We start from the raw sequence: 24,810 nt of genomic DNA on the forward strand, positions 1-24,810 counted from the left end.
CTACCCAACACAAACTAACGGAAAATTACTTATTAGTCTTCAGTCATCAATATCAAATTAAATAATTTGAGTGATCAGACATTATTTTGCCTCATTTTATTCCTTTCTTTTCCATTCTGTCAGTATGTAAAGCAATTATTACCTTAATAATATTGTTACACCCTATCAATAACATTCCCTTGGTTTTGCATTCTGCTACCCTTCCTGGAAATGATTTTTTTTCCACTTTTCCAGTTCTGATGAGAGAACATTAATTAACCTGAGCCTGTCTCACTTTAAAGAGCCTGCCTTCTGAGTGCTTCCCGCACCAATACTACAAAATCAAAAGTCTGATGAGAATAAGGACTGAAGGAAACCAGTCTTAGTTGAAATAACATCATATCTGGTGAACTTAAAAAAAAAAGCAACAAATTCTATATACCTGACATCTATTCCCAGAATCATGAAAGTTGGTAGATGTAGAAATGTTAATATTGCCATATACATTGTACAAGGACACTTACACCAAAATTCTTACTTGCTGCCAGTGAACAGGTTTTCATGCGAAAAAACTGCTATACCATAAATTAAGAATTAAATACAAAAGATAGATGTCAATTAAATATTCATAGTTACCATAATTCAAGAATAAAAGTGGTTTTACAACAGTGCTTTTTGTGGTGTTGGTTCAAGATAGCTATAGGAAAGAAATGGTTTGGAAGTACTGCTTTTCAAGCTTCTATACCTTCTACCTGAAGGTAGCAGTGAGAAGAGACCATACCCAGGTACCCAGGGTAATGAAAGTCATTAAGGCAGTACCTCACATGGATGTCTTCAGTGGATGGGAGGTTGGAACCTGTGATGCACCAAAGTATATTTGCTTCTTTCTGCAGACTTCTGCATTTCTGGGCACCCAAATTACCAGACCAGGCTGTGATGCAACCAATCAGAATATACTCCATAATGCACCTCTAGAAATTTGATAGACATCCCAAATCTCCTCAGACTTCTTATAAAGTAGAGGTGGCAGTTGCCTCGACCTGCCAGCTCTCGGAGAGATCTTCTGATATATGGATTCCCAGGGATTTGTAGGTAAAAACCCTCTCCACTTCTGTTCCATCATTGCTCTCTGGTGTATGGTTCCTCCAATTCCCCAGCCCAAAATCAACAATAAGCTTCTTGTTCTTAGAAACATTGAGAGCAAGATTGTTGCTCTGGCATCACCCAACCAGATTCATCCAGTATTCTGATTTATCACACAACCAGTGATGTCATCAGCAAACATAATTTGAATTGGACCCAAACTTGGCTACTGAGTGCAGTCTTTGGGTTCCCATGTTGATGGTCAGAGAGGAAGAAATGATGTTGCCAAGGAGGAAACACAGATCCAGGGATGAATAATGTTTCAGATCACCGAGTTTAGTCACATTTTGCTGGAATTATGGTATTGGATGCTGAGTTGTAGTCAAGGAACAACAGGCTGATGTGGGTGTGTATTTGTTCCAGGTGATCTATCGCAGAGTGGAATTCCAGCATGATGGCATCTGCCATTGACTTGTTGCGATGAAAGGCAAATTGAGGCGGGTCCAGGTCCTTTCTGAGGCAAGAGTTGATCTATTCAATAACCAACCTTTCAAAGCACTGCATCACAGTAGATGTAAGTGTCACTGGTCCATGATTGTTGAGACAGCTCACTTTGTTTTTGAAATAATGGATGTCCTTTTGAAGTGTTAACCATTGTAGCAAGTGGTTCAAAATATCAGTAAAATCTCATCAGATGGTTCACACAGATTTTAAGGATGTAGTCAAGAACACCGTTTGGATGGAACAGTTTAAGGATTGCCTTACAGGGGATAAGGGGGCTCACAAAAGTGATTAATTGTTTTCCCTTTCAAAGAAAGCACAGAAGGTGTTGACCTCCAGAAGAGACATTCCAGTTCATGACACCACCTTACTTCACCTTGTAGGATATGAAATCTCTCTTGCCACAGCCATTGAGCGCATCCGTCTGAAACTCAAGCTTAGTTCAGAATTGCATTTTTGGATTGGTAATGGCCTTCTGGAGTTTGTACCTGGTTTTTCTGATTCACCTGATCTGAACACCACTGGTCTGGTCTTCAACAGTTTGCAGATCCCTTGGCTTATCCATGGATTCTGGTTAAAATATACTCAGAGAGTCTTAGCAGGAACAAAATAAATTATTTCAGATTTCTATAGATGATCTTCATTTTTGTAGATTGGCAGATAGCAAACATACGACCATATGAGTGAAAAAAGAAAACAGGGACCAGTTAGCCAAACTGCAGTGGGCGGGGGTGGGGGCGGGGGAAATAGCTGGAATCCACAAGACTTGGAGCAGAATTTGGCCATTTAGCCATCTGAACTATGGTTGATGTAATTTTCCACTCAACCCCATTTTCTTGCCTTTTTTCCATATTCTTTGACACCCTTGAACCTATCAACCTCTTTAATTAAACCCAATGGTGTGGCCTCCACAGCAGTCTATGGCAACAAATTCACCACCTTCTAGCTGAAGAAATTACTCTTAATCTCAGTTCTAAAGGAACATTGTGAGACTGTGACCTCTGGCCCTCAACTCTTACACTCTATGTAGCTCTTTCAGTAAGATCGCTCATCCTTCTAAGCTTCTATGAGTATTGTCCCAGAGACAAACCCTTCTCACATCTTAACCCTCTCAACCCTGTGATCTTTCTTATGAATCTCTTCAACATTAGGAGATTTCTCCTTAAATATGGAGTCCAATATGCTCACTATACTCCAAATATGTCATTATTTCTTCCAGATGGAAAAAAGATACAACAGATTTGGAAAAAGACCTCCAAAAGAGAATTTTGATGAAAAACAAATAACATAATACATTAAAAATATATAAATTGGAAAAAGTGATAAAAAGAACTAAACAGAAGTATTATGATTTGGGGGAAAGAACTCACAAAGTACTTTCTTGGCAGTTGAAAGCAGAGCAGGTCTCAAGAACGATTAATGCGATAAAAACAATTACGAATGTGACTAGTTGTAAACCTCATGAAATTAAAGAGGCCTTTAGATAATTTTATTCTAAACTATATCAATCAGAACCTCAAGGAGATGGTAACAAAACAAGAATTCTTATTGCAAATAAGACTTCCAAGGTTAGATTTGGAAGAACAAGTAGAATTAAATGCACATTTAACCCAGAAAGTTTAGAGAAGTATCAAGTTCATTGTAAATTAATAAATCTCCTGAAAAATATGGTTTTCCTTTTGAATTTGATAAAGAATTCAAAGGCTTGTTGATTCCTTTATTTATGGACCTTCGTGATGCCATCATCATCACCCTGTACAAAAACAAAGGCGAGAAATCAGACTGCTCAAACTACAGGGGAATCACGCTGCTCTCCATTGCAGGCAAAATCTTCGCTAGGATTCTCCTAAATAGAATAATACCTAGTGTCGCCGAGAATGTTCTCCCAGAATCACAGTGTGGCTTTCGCGCAAACAGAGGAACTACTGACATGGTCTTTGCCCTCAGACAGCTCCAAGAAAAGTGCAGAGAACAAAACAAAGGACTCTACATCACCTTTGTTGACCTCACCAAAGCCTTCGACACCGTGAGCAGGAAAGGGCTTTGGCAAATACTAGAGTGCATCGGATGCCCCCCAAAGTTCCTCAACATGGTTATCCAACTGCACGAAAACCAACAAGGTCGGGTCAGATACAGCAATGAGCTCTCTGAACCCTTCTCCATTAACAACCCTCTTTTCAATCTTCTTCAGCATGATGCTGAACCAAGCCTGAAAGACCTCAACAATGAAGACGCTGTTTACATCCGGTACCGCACGGATGGCAGTCTCTTCAATCTGAGGCGCCTGCAAGCTCACACCAAGACACAAGAGCAACTTGTCCGCAAACTACTCTTTGCAGACGATGCCGCTTTAGTTGCCCATTCAGAGCCAGCTCTTCAGCGCTTGACGTCCTGTTTTGCGGAAACTGCCAAAATGTTTGGCCTGGAAGTCAGCCTGAAGAAAACTGAGGTCCTCCATCAGCCAGCTCCCCACCATGACTACCAGCCCCCCCACATCTCCATCGGGCACACAAAACTTAAAACGGTCAACCAGTTTACCTATCTCGGCTGCATCATTTCATCAGATGCAAGGATCGACAACGAGATAGACAACAGACTCGCCAAGGCAAATAGCGCCTTTGGAAGACTACACAAAAGAGTCTGGAAAAACAACAAACTGAAAAACCTCACAAAGATAAGCGTATACAGAGCCGTTGTCATACCCACACTCCTGTTCGGCTCCGAATCATGGGTCCTCTACCGGCATCACCTACGGCTTCTAGAACGCTTCCGCCAGCGTTGTCTCCGCTCCATCCTCAACATTCATTGGAGCGACTTCATCTCTAACATCGAAGTACTCGAGATGGCAGAGGCCGACAGCATCGAATCTACGCTGCTGAAGATTCAACTGCGCTGGGTAGGTCACGTCTCCAGAATGGAGGACCATCGCCTTCCCAAGATCATGTTATATGGCGAGCTCTCCACTGGCCACAGTGACAGAGGTGCACCAAAGAAGAGGTACAAGGACTGCCTAAAGAAATCTCTTGGTGCCTGCCACATTGACCACTGCCAGTGGGCTGTTATCGCCTTAAACCGTGCATCTTGGCACCTCACAGTTCGGCGGGCAGCAACCTCCTTTGAAGAAGACCGCAGAGCCCACCTCACTGACAAAAGACAAAGGAGGAAAAACCCAACACCCAACCCCAACCCACCCATTTTCCCCTGCAACTGCTGGATCCATGTCTGCCTGTCCCGCATCGGACTTGTCAGCCACAAACGAGCCTGCAGCTGACGTGGACATTTACCCCCCTCCATAAATCTTCGTCCGCGAAGCCAAGCCAAAGATCAGACATCTGTAATACATACTCTCTTGGAAACATTTTCAATGGCAATTATTACTGATACAAAAAAAATAGCGATCCATTGAAACCATCATTGTATAGACCTATTTCATTATTCAGATTACAAAAGTATAGCAAAAGCCTTGGCAAATCGATTGATAGAATTCTTGCTGAAACTGATAAATACGGACCAAATAGGCTTTATGCAGACTAATTAGTATAATGTATCTGGCACAAAAGAGGAGTGATCTGAATGTCGCTGTAGCAGGAGGTCCTGAAAAAGTAAATAAAAAAATCCCACTCTAGTCTATCAAATAAAGTGTTGGAAAGGTCTGGATTAGGACAAATGTTTATAAATTGGATCAAGGTATTATATAATGATCCAAAAGCCAAAGCAGTTTTTGAGGTCCTCAGGCACAAAAGAAGTGTTCTCAATGTGACGATGGTGGTATAGGGGTCAATTTTCCTACAGTCTCTCTTAGACTGCTCAACAGTTCCTTAGGATCATCGCTGGAATTAGAATGGTAGGGGATGAACTCCCCTGGAACCACCAACGGTGTGCCATACACAAGTTCCACAGATGAAGCTTGAAGGTCCTCCTTTGGAGTTGTTCTAATGCCCAGCAATATAATGAATTGTACCAAGCAAACAAGACAAGGCTGTCCACAGTGAGGAAGTAAAATATGGTCCTCTATCCGAAGTAACATGCGCCGGTAAACCAGAAGGAGACAACCAGGAACTGAGGAACACCCGAGCACAAGTGTCTGTAGCACCATCTACCATAGGCACAGCATCGGGTCACCACTTAAACCTGTCTATGACTATAAAAAGATAACAGTATCCTCTTGAGAAAGGAAGTAGACCAACAATGTCCACATGGATATGAGCAAATCGCCGAGTAACTGCTGGAAAGGTCTGCAGTAATGCCTCAGTATGCCACTGAACTTTTGCTTTATGGCAGGCAGTGCTGGACCTCACTATTTGTGTAACATCTTTTTAGGACTATGCCAGCTGAACCTGTCCAAAACCATATAGATGGTCGATCAAATTGACGGAGGTGAGAGGCCATGCTCAGAGTCGAGTACTCAATGTTTCCATGATCCCGGAAATACTGGGTGTGGGTGTCCCTTTGATATAATAGAGTAGTTTGCAATCAACTCCAAACTGGATATCTTTCAATTGCAGGTTCGTGATTGCAGCCAGGTAAGCATTCGTCTCATGGTCATGTTCTTGATCTGCAGCCAAAGCTGTGTAGTCAATACCTTGATCTACAGACGAAACCTCGAGTGGAACAAAGCGGGAAAGTGTATCAGCTGCTATATTGTCTTTTCTGGAAATATGTAGGTTTTTTGTGGAGAATTCTGAAATGAATGATAATTGCCGTTGTTGTCAAGCTGACCAGGGCTCTGCGACCTTGGAAAATGAAAATGTTAAGGGTTTGTGGTCAGTGTACAAAGTAAACTCTCTCTCCTCCAAAAATAAAGGAAGTGTCGAATTGACAAGTAAATGGCCAAAAGCTCCTCATCAAAAGCACTGTATTTCTTCTCTGCTTCACGAAGATGCGGGTGAAGGATGTTAACGGTTTTCATTGCCCACTGACATATTGCTGAAACTGATAAATAAGTTCCTCCTACAGCCATACTGGAAGGGTGTGTAGAAAGGGCAGTGGCTGCATTTAAAACTGGGTAGCTGAGAACAGTGACATGAGTCAACAAATCCTACGTCTTCAAGAAGGCATTGTTCCCCTCTTCAGTCCAATGGATGGTTCTGGCATTTCCAGACAGAAAATCAAAAAGAGGCTTCATGATAGCATTTACCATTCCCAAGAATTCCCGCAGGCTTTTAACTGTAACAGTTCTTCAGTACTTGGTAATTGCTTCAACTTTTTGGATGGCAGCAGTCGCATCCTATGCCCCTAGAAATTAATAATTTCCTGTCCAAAAATGCATTTATCCAAATTGATGGTCAGTCCAAACTGTTAAAGATGAATAAAAAGTACATGAAGATATTCCAAATGTTCTTCCTTAGTCCCACTGGCCACTAAAATTTCATCGAGGTAAATGAAGACATTGGTCATACCATATCCTAAAGCATCCATCACCCGTTGAAATGATTGAGCATCATTCTTTAATCCAAGTGGCATTCGTAAAAAATTCAAACAACCCAAATTGGGTAATTATTCATGTTTTTTTGAATGTCTTCTGGCTCTACTAGTACTTGGTGATAGCCACACACCAAGTCTATTTTGGAGAAGATCGTCACTCCTTGCAAATTAGCCGAGAAATCCTGAATATGAGGTATCTGATAACGATCTAGGATGGTGGCATTGTTAAGCTGCCCGTAATCACCATGAGGTTGCCAACCTCCATTGTGTTTCGGGACCATATGTAATGGAGATGCCCAGGGACTGTCAGGCCTACGAATTATGCCTAGTTCTTCCATCTTGGCAATCTCTTCCTTTTCTCAGCGCAGCTTCTCTGGAGGCAAGCATCATACTTCAGCATGGATAGGAGGGCCTTTAGTACAAATGCAATGAGTAACACTGTGGAGGCAAAAAAAAATTGTAGAGTAGTAATCTCAGGGACATCTTCCAACAGCTTGGAGAATTAATCTACTGGTTTAATTACTGTTTGAAGGTGCAGAGCAGGGGTGGCATCTGCCAGAGGAATTGCCTGAAAAATTGTTCCATCTATTAGCTGATAACCTTTTAAGTCGACGAGGAATGAATGAGCCCAAAGAAAATCTACACCAAGCAAATATCAGGATATTGCTGCTGTAATAAATGGCCAAGTGTAGAGATGATTCTCAAACTTGACATTCATCTTCCTGGTGCCAAAGGTCAGATGTTGGAACTGTTAATTGCAAATAGTTGCAAGTCCAGAATAGGATGGTGTGTCTCAAAACCAGTGGGTGGAAATACATTAACTTCTGAATCTGTGTCCACCGGAAATTTATGCTGGGACAACTGGTCCCATACATACAGTAGTCTTGCAGGTTTCTTGCCAACCGCCACAGCCCTTACTGGTGGTTAGCCTGGGCGTTTCTTGCAAACAGGCAAGGTGGAAGGCACTTGTGGGCATTTACTCCCCAACACCTATGGTAATAACACTAAGATGAGGTGTCCACAGGCTGTTTGCTTGTCTTGCGGTATTGCCTGCTTGTAGGGATTGATGTGCGAAGAGCACTGGAGTGTGACACAGGGTCAATATTGGAGGGGCTGGTTGTCCAGACTTGTACTTCCTTGCTGTGCTTTTTAGCCGTAGAATGTTTGCCTCTGCCACTACAGCCCTTGGGTCTTTAAATGAACAGATGGATAACAAGAGCATACATTCTAAAAAGAGCTGCTCAAATAACATATTGGGTCTTTTGCAAGCTGACAGGAACAGCATTTTATCCATTAATTCTGAAGGGGCACGGTCTCCCAACCCATCGAAATATAGTAGTTTCGCTGCCCTTTCCCTATGGGAAATACCATATACAAGTAATAAAAGTGCTTTTAAAGCATCAAGCTTGCTGGTATGTGGTGGATCACATAGGAAGTTTCTGACCCTCTCAGCCTGGTCCAGGGCACGGACAAGAAGGTAATAATGAGTAGTGTCCAATTCGACTTGGTGATGGTGAAATTGTCTATCAGCCTATTGGAACCACAATTCAAGCTCAGCTGTCCAGAAAGGTGGAAACTTCACAGCGACCGCTGCAGAGTTCATGCATTGTCAAAAATACGCTTTTGGACTCGTCGGGGGTCACCAATTGTGGCCACTGGAATCGCGGTGGACACGATGAAATAACCACACAAGGCGTTGCTAGAGAATATCAAACGGATTTACTCTGCATTGCCCATGCAACCTTTTTAAATGACAATCACACGCTCGACACGCACTAATGTCACATGGCTGGTTCGAAGCCTTCTGGGAGTTGTAGTGCTGCCATAGCACCGCTACAACTGTGCAAATGGGAAGTGAAATTAGTAATTGGTGAGAGAGAGACCCCTTTGTTAAAAAATTTAGTGAATATTTGGTTAAAAATAAATAGAGATATTTCAACAAGAGGTGGGGTGGGGGGGTGGAGCTTATTTCCTAAAACTCCTGACTCATAACAGCTTATCCCATAATGCACAATAGGTAACCAAATTTTCAAAATCTAGTCCCGTAAAGGGATCAGGTACATTGAAGGCTGTTATGAACAGGGACAAATGTCATTTGAAAAATTAAAAAAATAAATATGGAATTCCTAACAACATAATTTTCTGCTATTTTCAAATAAGAGCATATCTAAGGGATAAATTGGGCCCCAACAATGTTTTTTTATTAACCAAATTGTAGTGATTTAGAGACAATAGATTCGAAAGGGAAAAACAAAGAAATTCACTTCAGCAATGGATCTCTTACTTCAAATGGGAACCCCCAAACAGGAGGCTCACAAGTCCAGGCTGAGATGAAAATTGACGAACAAACCTGGTCTGAACTATGTATAGCTTGTAGCGGGCCACCGAACGCGCCATGCCCGAAACAGCAACCCGACACTGGGAGCCTGTGGCCTACACAGCTGGCCGAGACAGGCTACGCTCTTCGAAGTCGGCGCCTGACTCAGTAGTGCATGGCTGCAGCACCCCACTCTGATGGACTGGGCAGTAGCAGCCAATTAGGGAGAGCTAGGGAAGCAGCCAAACCTGGGGATGAGAGGGGGTCACTAATTGGCCTTTCCCCGGATAGCACTGAACAACCAATCCTAGGAAGCGGATTGTAATGTCACCAGTCGGGGGGCATAATGACGTCAGGGATGGGCTTCTGAGCCCTTTATAAGCAAAGTTGCCAGCATAATAAACCAGTGTTGAATTCACTCCCGTAGTGTCTCTTTGAATATAACCTCTCCAGCAGTAGCAGCTGCTATAAGCTGTTGCATGGAAGTCTGATTCACATCTAGGTATAGCACATTGGAATGCAGAGATACATAGCTGTATTCCCCTGGAGAAGATTACCTACAACACAAGAAATAAGTATGATTTTTTTTAACAAATTTGGCGACCAGATTTACAAAATTCAGGTGAAAATCTTTCATTCAGTTCCACCCAACCCTCAAGACCAGCGTTGATCTTCTCCGAAGAAAATTAGTGAATATAAATTTGTGATCTGTGGAGTGTGTATCACTTTTCAGTGATCCAGTTTGTTTTTTCTTTCTTTGCTATTGTCTCATCTTTTCTTCCTTTCCTATATTTTCATTCATTCACTTTTTTTCTTTGGGGTCCTTTGGGGGAATTGGGTTAATACCATCATGAAGTAAATATTGAAGGTACTTTTGTACTAGTATTTTTAAACTTTGAAATTGGCTCCATGTTTGGTAAAATTTCTAAGTAAAATATGTAATTTTCCAGCAGTCCAATGTCCACTTCTGCCTTTTATTTCCCCCAACTTAAAAAAATACTTTTGGTATCCTCTAATAGTTCAAAAAAAAGGAGAACAAAAAGAAAAAGTTTAAAATAAGGAGCTAAAATAATTTTGAAAATAATTGAACAAAAAAAAACCCCAAAGAGAGAAAAAAATACTCATTTTAGAAGTTTAACACCTAATTTTGTCTAGAGAGGGGGATGCCATCAAATCCAATAACCATTGTGTGTAGACAACATCTTTCCACCGCAGCAAAATGGGATTCAGATGAAGTTGCAATTCCACAAAAAAAGCAATAAAAGGGCTCGGAGAGAGATTCATCTTTCAAATTACTCTCAGAAACTCCTGCCATTGCTGCTCTACCATATTCCCTGCTGGGGTCCCATTCCAATCAACTTTGGCCACCTCCTCGCGCATGTTTTTACACAAATGGCACGAGAGAGGAGCGGCATAATTGGCGTAGCGGTTAGCGAAATGCTTCTTACAGCACCAGTGATCGGGACCAGGTTTCGAATCCCGTGCCATCTGTAAGGAGTTTGTATTTTCTCCCCATGTCTGCATGGGTTTTCTCCAGCGGAGGCTCAAGTTTCCTCCCACCATTCGAAATGTACTGGGGGTGTAGGTTAGCTGGATGTAATTTGGGCAGCTAGGTTCCGTGGGCCAAAATGGCTTGTTACCGCTGTTATCAAGAACATCTACAGGGAACGCTGCCGTTGGAGAGGAGCAGCAATCATCAAGGATTCACTCCACACAACACATGCTCTGTTCTCACTGCTACTATTAGAAAAGACTCAACTGATGAGGTTCAGGAACAGTTGGTTCCCCTCCACTATGACAATCCTCAACGACAAACTCAATCAGGAACTTACTTAAGAACTCTTGCAGTTTATTATTTTCTTCTCTCTGCATTGCAGTTTGTTCACATTTCTTTATTTGCTTAAATGTGCATGATGAATCAGTTTTTTAAAAACTGCCAGTAAGTGGCAATTCTGCCTCGCCTGCAGGTAAAAGAATCTCAAGGTTGTATGCATGAATCTGAAATCTCAAATCACTGCCTTCTGAGTTTTAAGTTTTCTTATCAAATCCAGTTCAACATTGCTCAACAACAAATTAGAATTTCCTTTCCCTGTGGGCTTAATGACAAGCTGCTCCAAAACCTACCTCATAGGCATTCCATTAATTCTCGCTCGTGGAATCTAGCGCCAACCTAATTTTCCAGGACTACTTGCATATTGAAGTCCCCGGCACCCATAAAAGTAACGCTGCCTTTCTTACACATCTTCACTAACTGCTGCTATAATTAACACCCCACACCCTGGCGGCTTTTGGAGGTTAGTATATGACTGCCATCAGGATCTTTTAAACTCTTGCAGTTTATCCACTCTACCCACAATGATTCTAGATATTCTGATCCCTTCTTACCAAGAATTTGATTTCTTTTTTTTTTAAATAAACAAAACCCATCCCCACCCACCTGCCTGTCTTTTTGATGGGACATACACCCTTGGATGTTCAGCTCCCAGCTGTGAACCTCCATCAGCCCAAACTGCACAGGCCTAAAGCATTGGAGCTCATCTCCCTTGTTTCGTACTCTGCGTGCTTCAGTCCTGTATTCACCACCCTTTGTCTTACATTAGCTTTCACGTTGCCAGAGGTAAAATTTTTATTCTTCATAAAAGACCTGGAAAAGGAAAAACGTTGAGAAGGACACCACAGATTTATGAAAGAAAAATAACGTTTGAGCGATCTGCTGATGCCTTTTTTTTAAAAAAACAGACAACAAAAAGGATTGTACGAAATTTGGATTTACAAAGACTTTCAACAAGGACCCACAAAGGAAGTTGATTGGTAGGTTAAAACATTAAAGAAATTGGAGGGAGTGTATATGCTATTAGTAGGGAAACACACGCTTACTTCACAGGTTGTGCCAGGTAAAGAAGGGATTGGTGCTTGGGCCCAGTTAATCAGAGCAGATACTATTTATTGTCGTGTAACAAATACAAATTCTCTCGGCCGCTACCAAACACAGGCCCCGCCATCTTGGGCCTAAAATAGAGCACTGACAGCTCCTTCAACGGGTCGTTTCGACCCTGTATAGCAGGGGTGTCAAACTCAAATTCACGGAGGGCCAAAATTAAAAACTTGGACTAAGTCGAGGGCCGAACTAAATATTTATTGAAAATTTTCAACAACATCTGCATGTTTTCTCTTCTTTCAACATATGTAATGTTAAACTTTAGGATATAACTTTAGGAGGATAATGTTACAGGTCAGGAGTAGGTAGCTCAAGTTCACCCTTTGCTTGACCTGAGGGAAACCTATTTGGTCCCTGTGGAGATGTAGTCAGCATTCACAGGCTGTGTCCATTTTGGCCTGCATCAGGACTCAGCATTTCCTGCTCACTCCTCAGCCTCTAGGCCTCTATTCACCCTCGACCCACCATCCCTCTACCTGACCAGTCCTTTACCCAACCTCTACTCACCCCTCACTCCACTCGCTCTGCCTCTACCCACCCCATCCTATACATGCCCCTCTACTGCCTCTCCCCTCAACCTGTTCCTCCCTCTACCCGTCTCTCACCCTCTAATCACCCCTCCCCTACTCGCCCTGCCCCTCCCCTTTTACCTCTTCCCTATCCACCCCTCCTTCTACTCATCCCTCCCTCTAACTGCCCCTCGCACCACCATAACTTCCCCTGCCCATTACTCCTCACCTACACCCTCTACCCACCCCTGCTTACCCACCCACTCAGGCCCAGCGCGCTGCCGATCAGCCTTTGCGGACAGCCACCATCTCTCTCTTCACAGGGCCGAACCAGCCGTCCCTGGGGTCTGCGCGGGTGCAAGCGCTGAAGGCCGTGGCGACCGGGAGAAGTGCGCTCGCGCTGTGGAAGGGCCGTCCGGTGCCAGTCGCGCGGGGCTCGCGCTGCCCGGGGGCCGTGCGCAGCCTGCCATGTCCGTCGCGCCAACAGGAAATCACAGGCGCTCGCCCATCCGCCGCACCGCTCGACAGGTGGGAGAAGTGACTGGTTATGCGGGGAGCCTTCCAACTGGCTTGGCGGCTGATGACATCGACAGACTTCTCGTGTTACAATTTCTCGTGTTACAATGGGGAAGGATGTGCAATGAAGGGGGAGGATGGTGGGGGTGACATGACCAAAAAACAGCATCAGCTCTCGCTGCAGGGCGGGCCACCTCTAAAACATTTTTGAAATGATCTTGCGGGCCAAATATAATTATATCGCGGGCCAAATTTGGCCAGGGTTTGACATGTGTGTTGTAAAGTCATTGGTAGTAGAACGGGGTGGGGGGGGGGGCAGGACCAATGGGGGGGGGGGGGGGGGGAGAAGCATTGTGCCTCCCTCTTCCCCAGGATCAGCGTCAGAAGCAGTACGGCTGTTACAGCAGTAAATAATTTGTATAATATCTCAGTCTTTATTACATCACAATAAATTCAATTTTGAAATCTTAATTGAATTTGATTCAGTGAGAAATATACACTTATTAAACTTGTTACGGTCAGTAACTTGCTGACAGTTCCTGCCATTACTGATGACATAAGCGATGCGACACACAGGGTGCATGAAGCGCCAGTATACGGGGGATGGATCTCAGATGCAGGGGGGAGGAGAGTGAGAGTATCAGGATCACCTGGGTGGCAGTGAGAAGGTCAGAGGAGTTTAGCGGGTGGTGTTTGGGGAATTGAAGGATGCTACGTGTCTAGTGAATCATGGAAGGAAAGTCGACTTCCTTGCGAGCTGAAACAAATGAATGGGTGTATTCTCACTGACAAAAGACAAAGGAGGTAAAACCCAACACCCAACCCACCAATTTTCCCCTGCAACCGTGTCTGCCTGTCCCGCATCAGACTTGTCAGCCACAAACGAGCCTGCAGCTGACGTGGACATTTACCCCTCCATAAATCTTCGTCCGCGAAGCCAAGCCAAAGAAAAAGAAAGAAAGATAAGCTGTTGTAAATCAATGCCATTACAAGTGGTGACTGCGTGAGTTCACAGTACCCTCGAAGTTTAAAATGGATAGTGATGAGAATAAACCCCTTACAGGAGCAGGTTGGGGAAGGTCAAACTGAAGATACACCTCTTTTTTTTTTATTAATAATGCACCAACATTGTTCATGATCTTTGAAGCGCATTTCTCTGACCTCTGTGTGATGGGTCAGAGGACAAAGTACGGTTTACATGTGGAGCGTTTTCTAGAGCAGATTGCCTGTAGAGAATGTCTTTGGGATTCAAAAGGTAATCTCCTATACGACATGCTTAAGGTAGCTATTCTGCAGCAGACTCATCCATCTAGGGCACAAAAGTCAAACTCTGGCCAAATTTGGCCCGCGATATAATAATATTTGGCCCGCGAGATCATTTCAAAAATGTATTAGAGGTGGCCCGCTGGCCGCCGCGCCAGTATAGCGCATGCACAGTAATACAACAAATCCCAGAATGCATTGGCGTCAGCCCGCTAATCGCCCCCACCTCCTCTGTTTACATTGACTCTGGTTTTGGGGCCTGACCGGTGTCAGGGGAAGCCAAGGCCGCTTCCCAGCGCCCGGAACCGGAGGGCTCGGGCCTGACCTCGCCAGGACCGTTGCCCACTCCCCCTCCCTGCCGCAGGCCGACCCGCGACTCACGGTGACGGGGCCGCTGATCCGCCGAGATGCCGCCCTGCAGCGAGAGCCGATGCCCCCGCACTGTCGTTGTCCAACCCGATCGCCCGCAAACCCCGCCCTCCCACACACAGGCCTGAGTCAGTATTATGAACTTTAATCTCAGGATAAAACGATCTTCCAATAGTTTCATGTCACAGTGATAAATATATTCCTGGTTAAAAATGGTCCTGCACCTGGATACAAGCTCATTAGGCATAAAACTTGAAAAGTGTGTAAATCAAAGGATATCGGTACCAATGGCAAAAGGGCATGGCAAATAACCCTGCTCGAGTTCATGCCCACAATCAGTCACCCATTTGATGGTTTCAGGAATCATGTTATTCTCCCACATTCTCAATAGCCCTCAGATTTTACTATTCGACAGCACACTAGCAACATTTGACAAATCCTCTAGAGAGAAATATTATTTATTGAATATTTTATTTCTCATTTGTTAATGCTTCTGGAAAGAGTTTACCCAAAACTATTGTTAAACATTTATTTTAATAAGAAAAAGTTTAACATTACATATGTTGAAAGGAGAGAAAACATGCAGATGTTGTTGAAAATTTTCAATAAATATTTAGTTCGGCCCTCGACTTAGTCCAAGTTTTTAATTTTGGCCCTCCGTGAATTTGAGTTTGACACCCCTGCTCTATGTCATCAGTGCTCTGTGATTAGTAAGGGATTGCTTAAGGTGGTCTGTGGGTGGGAAGAAAAAGTTTGAAGACCACTGCTTTAATCATCCCTCTTTGACTCGTCATGTGCACGGTTTCAGACGCTAAAGGAAATGGGCCAATGACAATGACAATGAAAGAGTTTATCCAAAACTATTATTAAACATTTATTTTAATAAGAAAAAGTTTAACATTACATATGTTGAAAGGAGAGAAAACATGCAGATGTTGTTGAAAATTTTCAATAAATATTTAGTTCGGCCCTCGACTTAGTCCAAGTTTTTAATTTTGGCCCTCCGTGAATTTGAGTTTGACACCCCTGCTCTATGTCATCAGTGCTCTGTGATTAGTAAGGGATTGCTTAAGGTGGTCTGTGGGTGGGAAGAAAAAGTTTGAAGACCACTGCTTTAATCATCCCTCTTTCACTCGTCATGTGCACGGTTTCAGACGCTAAAGGAAATGGGACAATGACAATGAAAGAGTTTATCCAAAACTATTATTAAACATTTATTTTAATAAGAAAAAGTTTAACATTACATATGTTGAAAGAAGAGAAAACATGCAGATGTTGTTGAAAATTTTCAATAAATATTTAGTTCGGCCCTCGACTTAGTCCAAGTTTTTAATTTTGGCCCTCGGTGAATTTGAGTTTGACACCCCTGCTCTCGGGAAACTCCCATTACCCAATTATGAGTTGATAACAGCCAAGGCTATAGGCAACTTCAGCCTGACTCCTGCCCTTTCCGAGCCTTGCTCAAGTGCTTCCCTCGCCTAGTGACCCCATTGCAGTCATTATAGACATTAAACGTACAGTAACCCACCATTTGGAGACTCGCGGTCTTCCAGTGGTAGTGCAGGCTCGTAGACTACCCCGGACCATCTTAAAAAAAAGTGAAATCGGATTTCAACCACATGCAACAGTTGGGCTTAGACTGCAGATCTGACAGCTGCTGGACTTCACCAGTGCACAAGGTTCCAAAAAAAAAAATCTCCTGGAGATTGATGGCCTGGTGAGTTTATCGTGCCCTGAACAATTCCACCATGCCTGACTGATATAACATCCCCAGTTTACAAGACATTTCAGCAAACCTCCATGGTAAACAGGCATTTGCTTACTATCAGATTCCAGTTAAGCCTTCTGATGTCACGAAGACAGCAGTAATTATTACCCTTTCAGCATGTTTGAGTTTCTGCGAATGCTATTCGGCCTACAGACATTCCAGCAGCTTACGGACCACCTACTCGCCGGCCTCAATTCTGTGTTCATTTACATCAACGATATGCTGGTCACAAGTGTGGATGAAGAGGTGGACAAGCGCCACCTTATCTCATTGTTTCAGAGGCTTGATGAGTTTGGCCTTGTGATCAATCCCAGTAGATGTGTTCTTGCCGATGCTGATCTTATATTGTTGGGCCGGAGTTACACAACATGGTATTTTGCCCGATGAATCAAAAGTATAAAAGATACACGAACCTGTTATGTTTGGCCTGTTGCTTTATGGAATAAAGCAAAAACACCAAGATTATGAAAGGCTACCTTCTAATTCCCATGTCCCAGCATAAGCTAACTTTTTTTTGCTGTGGAAATAAACTTTCCAAATTAGATAACAAAACCTGAAAATGTTCATTTGCTTAACCCTGCCAAAAGCAAGAGAATTTTAAAAAAAAACACATTGCCATAATCTCTTCCATCTAATCATCCCATCTGCTCAGATGCTCCTCTCATCACTTGGTCATAATTACAAGAAATTCCCAAGAGGTGAGTCACCACCATCAGGGAAACTGGGAAAGATATCACATTCTCCCACACCCCTTCGCCATGTCCCTTGAATAAAATGTCACTCATAATTTTTGGTTCTTTCTGGAGATTCTTGGTACATAATGCTTTGAGTTCTTTATTACAGCCCCAAATAATTGTTCTGAAAGGAGAAACAATTTAGTGTTATTATACAGGTATGCACTGCTTACCGGTAATGTCCATGATACGTTCTGTGAAATTTGGCGAATCCAACAGCTACCCATCGCATTTTTTCTAAATTGCTGCGAAATTGCTTGCGGCAACTGAGTAATTAATAATAATGGAACCACAGACGTGGCCTGAATAGATGTTAAGCAGCGCATACTTGCAACTAGGATGCAGAACTGAACTGATGGGTTAACAAGTGATAGCAGAAGTGAATCAAGTTCAAGGTTATTATCATCTGACAGTACAAATACAACATGACAAAACAGTAATTCTCCGACCATGGTGCATACACATTGTAAGGTAAAACATCATGAGATGGGAATGTGTAAGGAGTTACCCTGTACAGGGCTGTAACAAGATGTGAATGCATCCTTGTACTTACAAGATAAGAGAGACATTGATGGATTGAGAGGCAGGAAGTTAGCAGGGAAAGGATAGCAACAGTTTTAGTCATTGGACAAGTAATGATATGATGATGTTCTAAGCACATATCCAAGGGTATAAAAAAATCACCATTTTGCTGATAACGGCAGAATGCATTCTCCGACTAACATGGTTAGTTGCAAGTGTTACAATCCGGTAATAAAGAACAAAGAACCCTGATTTCGACTCAGTCTGGTGTTTGTCTCACTCATTCATGAACAAAGCAGACCTAACAACATGCGAAACACACAGTAAACATCTCTGGGTAACAAAGATTTGGCTTCCTGGAGACTTTTGGGTGCATTATATGGATTTTGGGCTGCTGATCACAAATATAACCTTATTTTTATCCGATTACAAAAGTTTCTTTAAAAAGATACAACCCATTTTCTGTGAGTTCCTGTCATTTTTTAAGTCTACTGGCATACCGGCCACAAAGCAGGCTGTTTTGGTCAGTCCAAGCCTGCCTGGGCATGCACTCAGTATAGGTGCTATGCAAATGTTTTCTTAGGCCTAACATGTTTAGGCTAGATGCAGACAGGCTATACAAGCAGCTCACATATACAGATGCTGTGCCTGATATTAATATAGATTGAATGCATGTTGATGCGCATGCTCTTTGGCCAATAGCAGAGTGAGTGTACTTAAAAATAGCATTTATTATCTACAGAAAGATTCAATACAGCAGAAACGTCTTGTCAAAGTTGCAACAGCTGTGACACATTCTGTTAATTTGTGCCGAGTATACACTTAAGGCTCAAAGACACAGCAAAAGCCTATGAGCTCTACTTTGGTTATAAAAATCGGCCCTGCTGCTTTGAGTGGGTTCACCCTGGTTAGGATTCTCTGCGCCTCAGCCATGGCTATGCAGTATGGCTGCTCTTTGGGGAGATGAGGTCTTCTTTAGTATCCTTCTTTAAGAAATGTGTCTTCCCCTCTACCACCATCAACTCAGCCCTTAAATGCATCTCCTCCATCCCCTGCACATCTGTCCTGCCCCCTCTGCCCTTAGATGCAACAAAAATTGGTTTCCCCTTGTCCCCACTCACCAGCCTATGCATCCCACATATTATCCTCCACAATTTCCATCACCTATAACATGATCCCACCACCAGACAAATCTTCCCTTCTCCTCTATCCGCCTTCAGTAGGGGCCGCCAATTGTTCCTGGTTAGGTTCTCCTGTGACTGCAAAAGAGCCACAATTGTGCCCCCACCACCATTCAAGACCTCAAACAGTCCTTCCAAGTGAAGCAACACTTTTGCTTGTGAATCCGCGGGAGTCATCTACTTCATCTGATGCTCTTGTGTTGCCTTTCTCTACATCGGAGAGAAGTGGACGCAGACTGGGAGATTGCTTCGCTGAGCACCTTCGCTTTGTCCGCATCAATGACAGGAATCTCTCAATGGCCAACCATTTCAATTCTGCTCCCCACTCCTGTGCCAACATGTCTGCCAATGACCTCATACACTGCCAAACCAAGGCCACCCATAAATTGGAGGAGCAACACCTAATATTCTGTCTGGGCACTCTCCAACTGGATTGCATTTCTTAGATACAATTTCTTTGTTTAAAAAGTAGTCCAGGAGTAAAAGTGAGGCATTGCCCATAGGTTCATTGTCTGTTCAGAAATCTGATGGCAGGGTTAAGTGCGAGTCTTCAGGCTCCAGTCCCTCCTCCTCAATGGTACAATGAGAAAAAGACATGACCTGGGTGGTGAGTGTCCTTGATGATGCTGCTTTCTTGAGACACCCCCTCTTAAAGAGGTCATTGATGGAGGGAAGATTAATGGCGCTGGCTGAGTTTAATCACCCTCTGTTGCCTTTTCCTGTCCTGAGAAATTGCCAGAGATGCTCTCCACGGTACACCTAGAAAGAGTCTTTTGTGACATACTAAATCTTCTCAAACCCCTCATGCAATATAGCTGCTGGGGTGCTTTCTTTATAATTACATCATTATTATGGTCCCAGGATAGATCTTCAGAGATTTTGGCACACAGGAATGAGAAGTTTCTTACCTTTCCACTGCTGGCCCCTTGATGAGAACTTCCCCTTCCTGAAGCCCACAATCAATTCTTTAGTTTTTCTGATGCTGAGTGCAAAGTTGTTGCTGTGACACCGCTCAACTAGGTAATCTCTCGCTCCTGTGCACTTTTTCATTGTTGTTTCTGATTCTGCTGACGACCATGGTGTCATGGCAAATTTGTAGATGCCAGTTGAATTATGCCTAGCCCCACAGTCATAGGTGCAGAGAGGGTAGAGCAGTGGGCTAAGCACACATCCTTGAGTTGATTGTCAGGGAGGAGAGGCTGTTACCGATCCACACTGACTGAAGTCTTTCAACCAGGAAGTCAAGGATCCAGATGCAGAGGGAGGTATAGAGGCCCAGGTTTTGAAGCTTGCTAACCAGTACTTGAAGGGATGATGATGTTGAAAATTGAGCTATTATCGATGAAAAGCAGCCTAATGTTGGTAGTGCTGTTATCCAGGTAGCCCAGGGCTGAGTGGACAGCCAGTGAGATTGCATCTCCTGTAAAACTATTGCAGCAGTAGGCAAATTACAGTCTTTTCTTAGCTACAAGGTAATTCAGATTATGACCAACCTCTCAAAGCATTTAATCACAGTAGATACAAGTGCTTCTGGGTGATAGTCGTTGAGAGAGTTCACTCTGCAGCAGTGAGAAATTGAAAATGTCCATGCACACTTCAGCTGGTTGGTTGACAGATATTTTCAGTATCCTGCCAGGTACGCCACCAGGGCTTGATGCCTTGCAAAAGGTTCATCCGCTCGTGTAATGTTCTGACATTGGCCTTTGAGACAGATACCACAGGGTCACCAGCTTCTGTGGGGATTCTCAATGGTGCAGTTGAATTCTCCTTTTTAAAATGAGCACAAAAGGTCTGTTGAAACTGCAAATGAAACATGAGCCAAACTTTGACGAGGAAGAATTTATGTAGTAAAATTCCACCTGGTAACTAATACACTTGGCGTGATCAAGAAAGCAGTATAGTATAAACCTAGCCAGAATAGGCCATTCAATTTAGCCCTTTAAATCAGAGACAAGCTTTTCCATAATAATACAGTGTGCTATGCAGTGAACAAAAGAAAAACACATTGAAGCTGTGAGTTGAACCAGCAAACTGACTTTACTCGATCTCTATGAGCGCTTAACAGCACGACTCCATGATCCTTTGCATGCCCCCCTTCCCTGGGACCACTGTGATCTCAGCCCAGGGTGAGCCTGCACCCCCATGAGCCAATTTACTTGCGGATCAGTGTGGCCCGTTACAACAGCGCATTATGTTTGGGTACTGGTTTATGGGAACAAACTTCACAAGTCTAGACAGCAAGCTATTCATGGTGGTCCATCACTGATTAAAGACAACCAACAACGTTTATTTTTCATGCTCAAACAGCTAATATTGAATCAAAAACCTAAAAAAAAACTGCAGATGCCAAAAACCTGAACCAAAAATAGAAATCTAGTAAAACGAATGACAAGTCAGAAGCACCTGTGTAATGAGAAACAAATGTAGTTTCTGGTCCGTGGCCTAGCTATCATGCAATCCGATGCAAACTATAGCCTCCTGAAATGTTGACCGTTTCTCAGTGTGTAAATGAATTTCCAGCATTTTCAATTTTTAATTGCTTTAGTAATCTTCAAGGTCTAAAGTACTTAGCTACAATCACAAGATTTTTTTTAAAGAATATTTCAACCAATACAATCCAAGAAATTTTCCCTGATCTTTCAAACTTCCTTTCTAAAGTTTTACTTTCCTGTTACCCAGCCCCTTGTTACTCCATTTTCTCTCCCACACACCCGACTCCGTCTGCCAATCAACTGCTCCTCACCGAGATCCAGATGACAGGTTTATTGTCAGAATACATACATGACATCACATAGAACCCTGAGATTCTTTTTTTCTTGTGGGCTTGGCGGAATTACCACTTATTGGTAGTGGGGAAAAAAAACCGACACCACATACACATCTAAACAAATAAAATGTAAACAGACTGTGGAATAGAGAGAAAAAAATGAATAAAGTGCAAAAGTAAGAGTATTTAAACAAGTCCCTGATTGAATTTGTTGTAGAGAGGTCTGATGGTGGAGGGGGAGCAGCTGTTCCTGAACCTGGTGGTGCGAGTCTTGAGGCACCTGTACCTCTTTCCTGATGGCAGCAGAGAGAACAGAGCGTGTGCTGGATGGTGTGGATCCTGAATGATTGCTGCTGCCATCCGACGGCAGTGTTCCCTGTCGATGTTTTTGCTGGTGAGGAGGGTTTTGTCTGTGATGTCCTGGGCTGTGCCCACTACCTTTTGGAGAGCTTTCCACTCAGGGGTATTGGTGTCCCCCATACCAGATCGCTCTGTAGCTGGGCATCTTACCCAAAACCTCCCCTTCAAATGGACTTCTCCCCTCTACTCTCACAGCCCAGATTCTGCCTGACAAGTTTGTCCAGCAGCTTGCTTTCTTTTTGCTTCAGATTTCAGCCTCTGCACTCCCTCACACTTCCAAGAAAAATCCCACTGGAGCAAAGCTTCAACTAGTCATCTGACTCAGCACATTTCCTTGTATGCTTGACTTAAAATTAGTTCTTCCTACACAAAGCTAATTGTAACAGAATAGTTTTTTTTTAAAGTTACTGGAAATCTGAAATAAAAATAGAAAATGTTCTTTGCCCTTATCTTGGTTCTCCTTCTCCTACTCTCCCTGAGGTTCTAGCAGCTTTCCAGCTCTGATGAGAGGTGCATAACCTGAAATTCTGTTTTTCTCTTCGTAGATGTGCTGAGTATTTTGCAATGGAATAAATTGGTTTCAACTGCTCTTTTCATCCACTTCAAACTCAGTGGCTGTGCTAAAAATAAGCATGAGACTGAACACAACTTGGACAAATTCACAATACTCCAGCCGGTTTACAGAGTCCCAATAAAAATGGGGGGGGGGGGGAAATCAGCAAGTAGATTGGTCTCCTTTTATCTGTATCCCACAATCATGTAAATTTATATTCTTATACAACATTCAATACTCAGCCTTCCAAACATATGTCGTTTGTTACAACCGATGACAGGCTCGTGGCAATAAGGCAACTAATCAGGAGTAAAGTTTACAAAATTTGGATCACCAATCTGAGACGGTAAAAAACTACAGCACCAAAACGTTCAACCTCACTGAAGTGCAATACAAGACAAAAAAAAATCTAATGAATAAAAGAGAAGTACTTTTAATCATCAAAATGCAGGATTACAATTGAACAACTGCCAAAATAAAGTTAATTAGATCGACAAATCCTATTCATTACTGCCAAAGACTCGATGAGTCTTCTCTGAACTTCATTACTGACCAAAATAGATACAACTGATAATAACCAGTGTCCACATGATGGACCACGTCTCGATCTATAAAGGAAGTCGGGAAATAAAGGTCGATAGTTGGTTCTGTGAATCCTTTTAATAAAAACACTTCCAGCATCAATTCTAGCGAAAAGGGGGCGGCAACTTACAATTGCTGAAACACGGGAAAAGCACCCCCTCCTGCAAAGACCAAACTGAAGCCACAACGATTCGTGGATAACACTGCACTCCCCTCAGCATCGGGGGGAGGGGGGGTGGAACGGGACTGTGATTAAGCCCCTCTCACATGGACCAGGAATCTCATCCGACAGGAACCCCACCTGACATTCTTTTGCAGAAGCAAGCCCGAACAAGTATGCACAGAGGTACAACATGATTGAAATGCAAAGCGAGAAATATGGGGTTTCTGGTGAAGCAGCACAAGAATATGGAACAATCAACAATCCAGCAAGGATCCAACTTTGTAATCAATAAAACACATACATTGCAAAGTTGGAGATACTCTTCATGCCCACACCTCAATGTGCATGGAGAGAAAAGACCGGGGAGGTTTGGAATTGCACCCAATGTGCATGGAGAGTAAAGACAGGGGAGGTTTGGAATTGCACCCAATGTGCACCGAGAGTAAAGACTGGGGAGGTTTAGAATTGCACCCAATGTGCACGAAGAGTAAAGACCGGGGAGGTTTGGAATTGCACCCAATGTGCACCGAGAATAAAGACCGGGGAGGTTTGGACTTGCACCCAGTGTGCACGGAGAGTTAAGACCGGGGAGGTTTGGAATTGCACCCAATGTCATGGAGAGTAAAGACCTGGGAGGTTTGGAATTGCACCCAGTGTGCACGGAGAGTAAAGACCAGGGAGGTTTGGAATTGCACCAAATCTGCACGGAGAGTCCAGTCCGGGGCGGTATCGAATTGCACCCAATGTCATGGAGAGTAAAGACCTGGGAGGTTTGGAATTGCAACCAATTTGCATGGAGAGTAAAGACCGGGGAGATTAAGAATTGCACCTAATGTGCACGGAGAGTCAAGAAAGGGGAGGTTTGGAATTGCATCCAATGTGCATGGAGTGTAAAGACCGGGGAGGTTTGGAATTGTATCCAATGTGCATGGAGAGAAAAGACCGGAGAGGTTAGGAATTGCACCCAATGTGCACCGAGAGTAAAGACCGGGGAGGTTTGGAATTGCACCCAGTGTGCACCGAAAATAAAGACCGGGGATGTTTGGAATTGCACCCAGTGTGCACGGAGAGTTAAGACCGGGGAGGTTTGGAATTGCACCCAGTATGCATGGAGAGTTAAGACCGGGGAGGTTTGGAATTGCACCCAGTGTGCACCGAGAGTAATGACCGGGGAGGTTTGGAATTGCACCCAATGTGCACGGAGAGTTAAGACCGGGGAGGTTTGGAATTGCACCCAGTGTGCACGGAGAGTAAAGACCGGGGAGGTTTGGAATTGCACCC

General features: G+C 43.4%; 1 protein-coding gene across 5 annotated transcripts in view; it reads right to left on the reverse strand.

Annotated features, from left to right (window-relative positions):
* The window catches only part of prkx (protein kinase X-linked), a 185,041-nt gene that overhangs the window by 98,220 nt on the left and 62,011 nt on the right, over positions 1 to 24,810 (reverse strand). The window lies entirely within an intron of this gene.

This window comes from Narcine bancroftii, chromosome 7 (genome assembly GCF_036971445.1).
Source record: "Narcine bancroftii isolate sNarBan1 chromosome 7, sNarBan1.hap1, whole genome shotgun sequence".
In the NCBI taxonomy this organism is placed as follows: Eukaryota; Metazoa; Chordata; class Chondrichthyes; order Torpediniformes; family Narcinidae; genus Narcine; species Narcine bancroftii.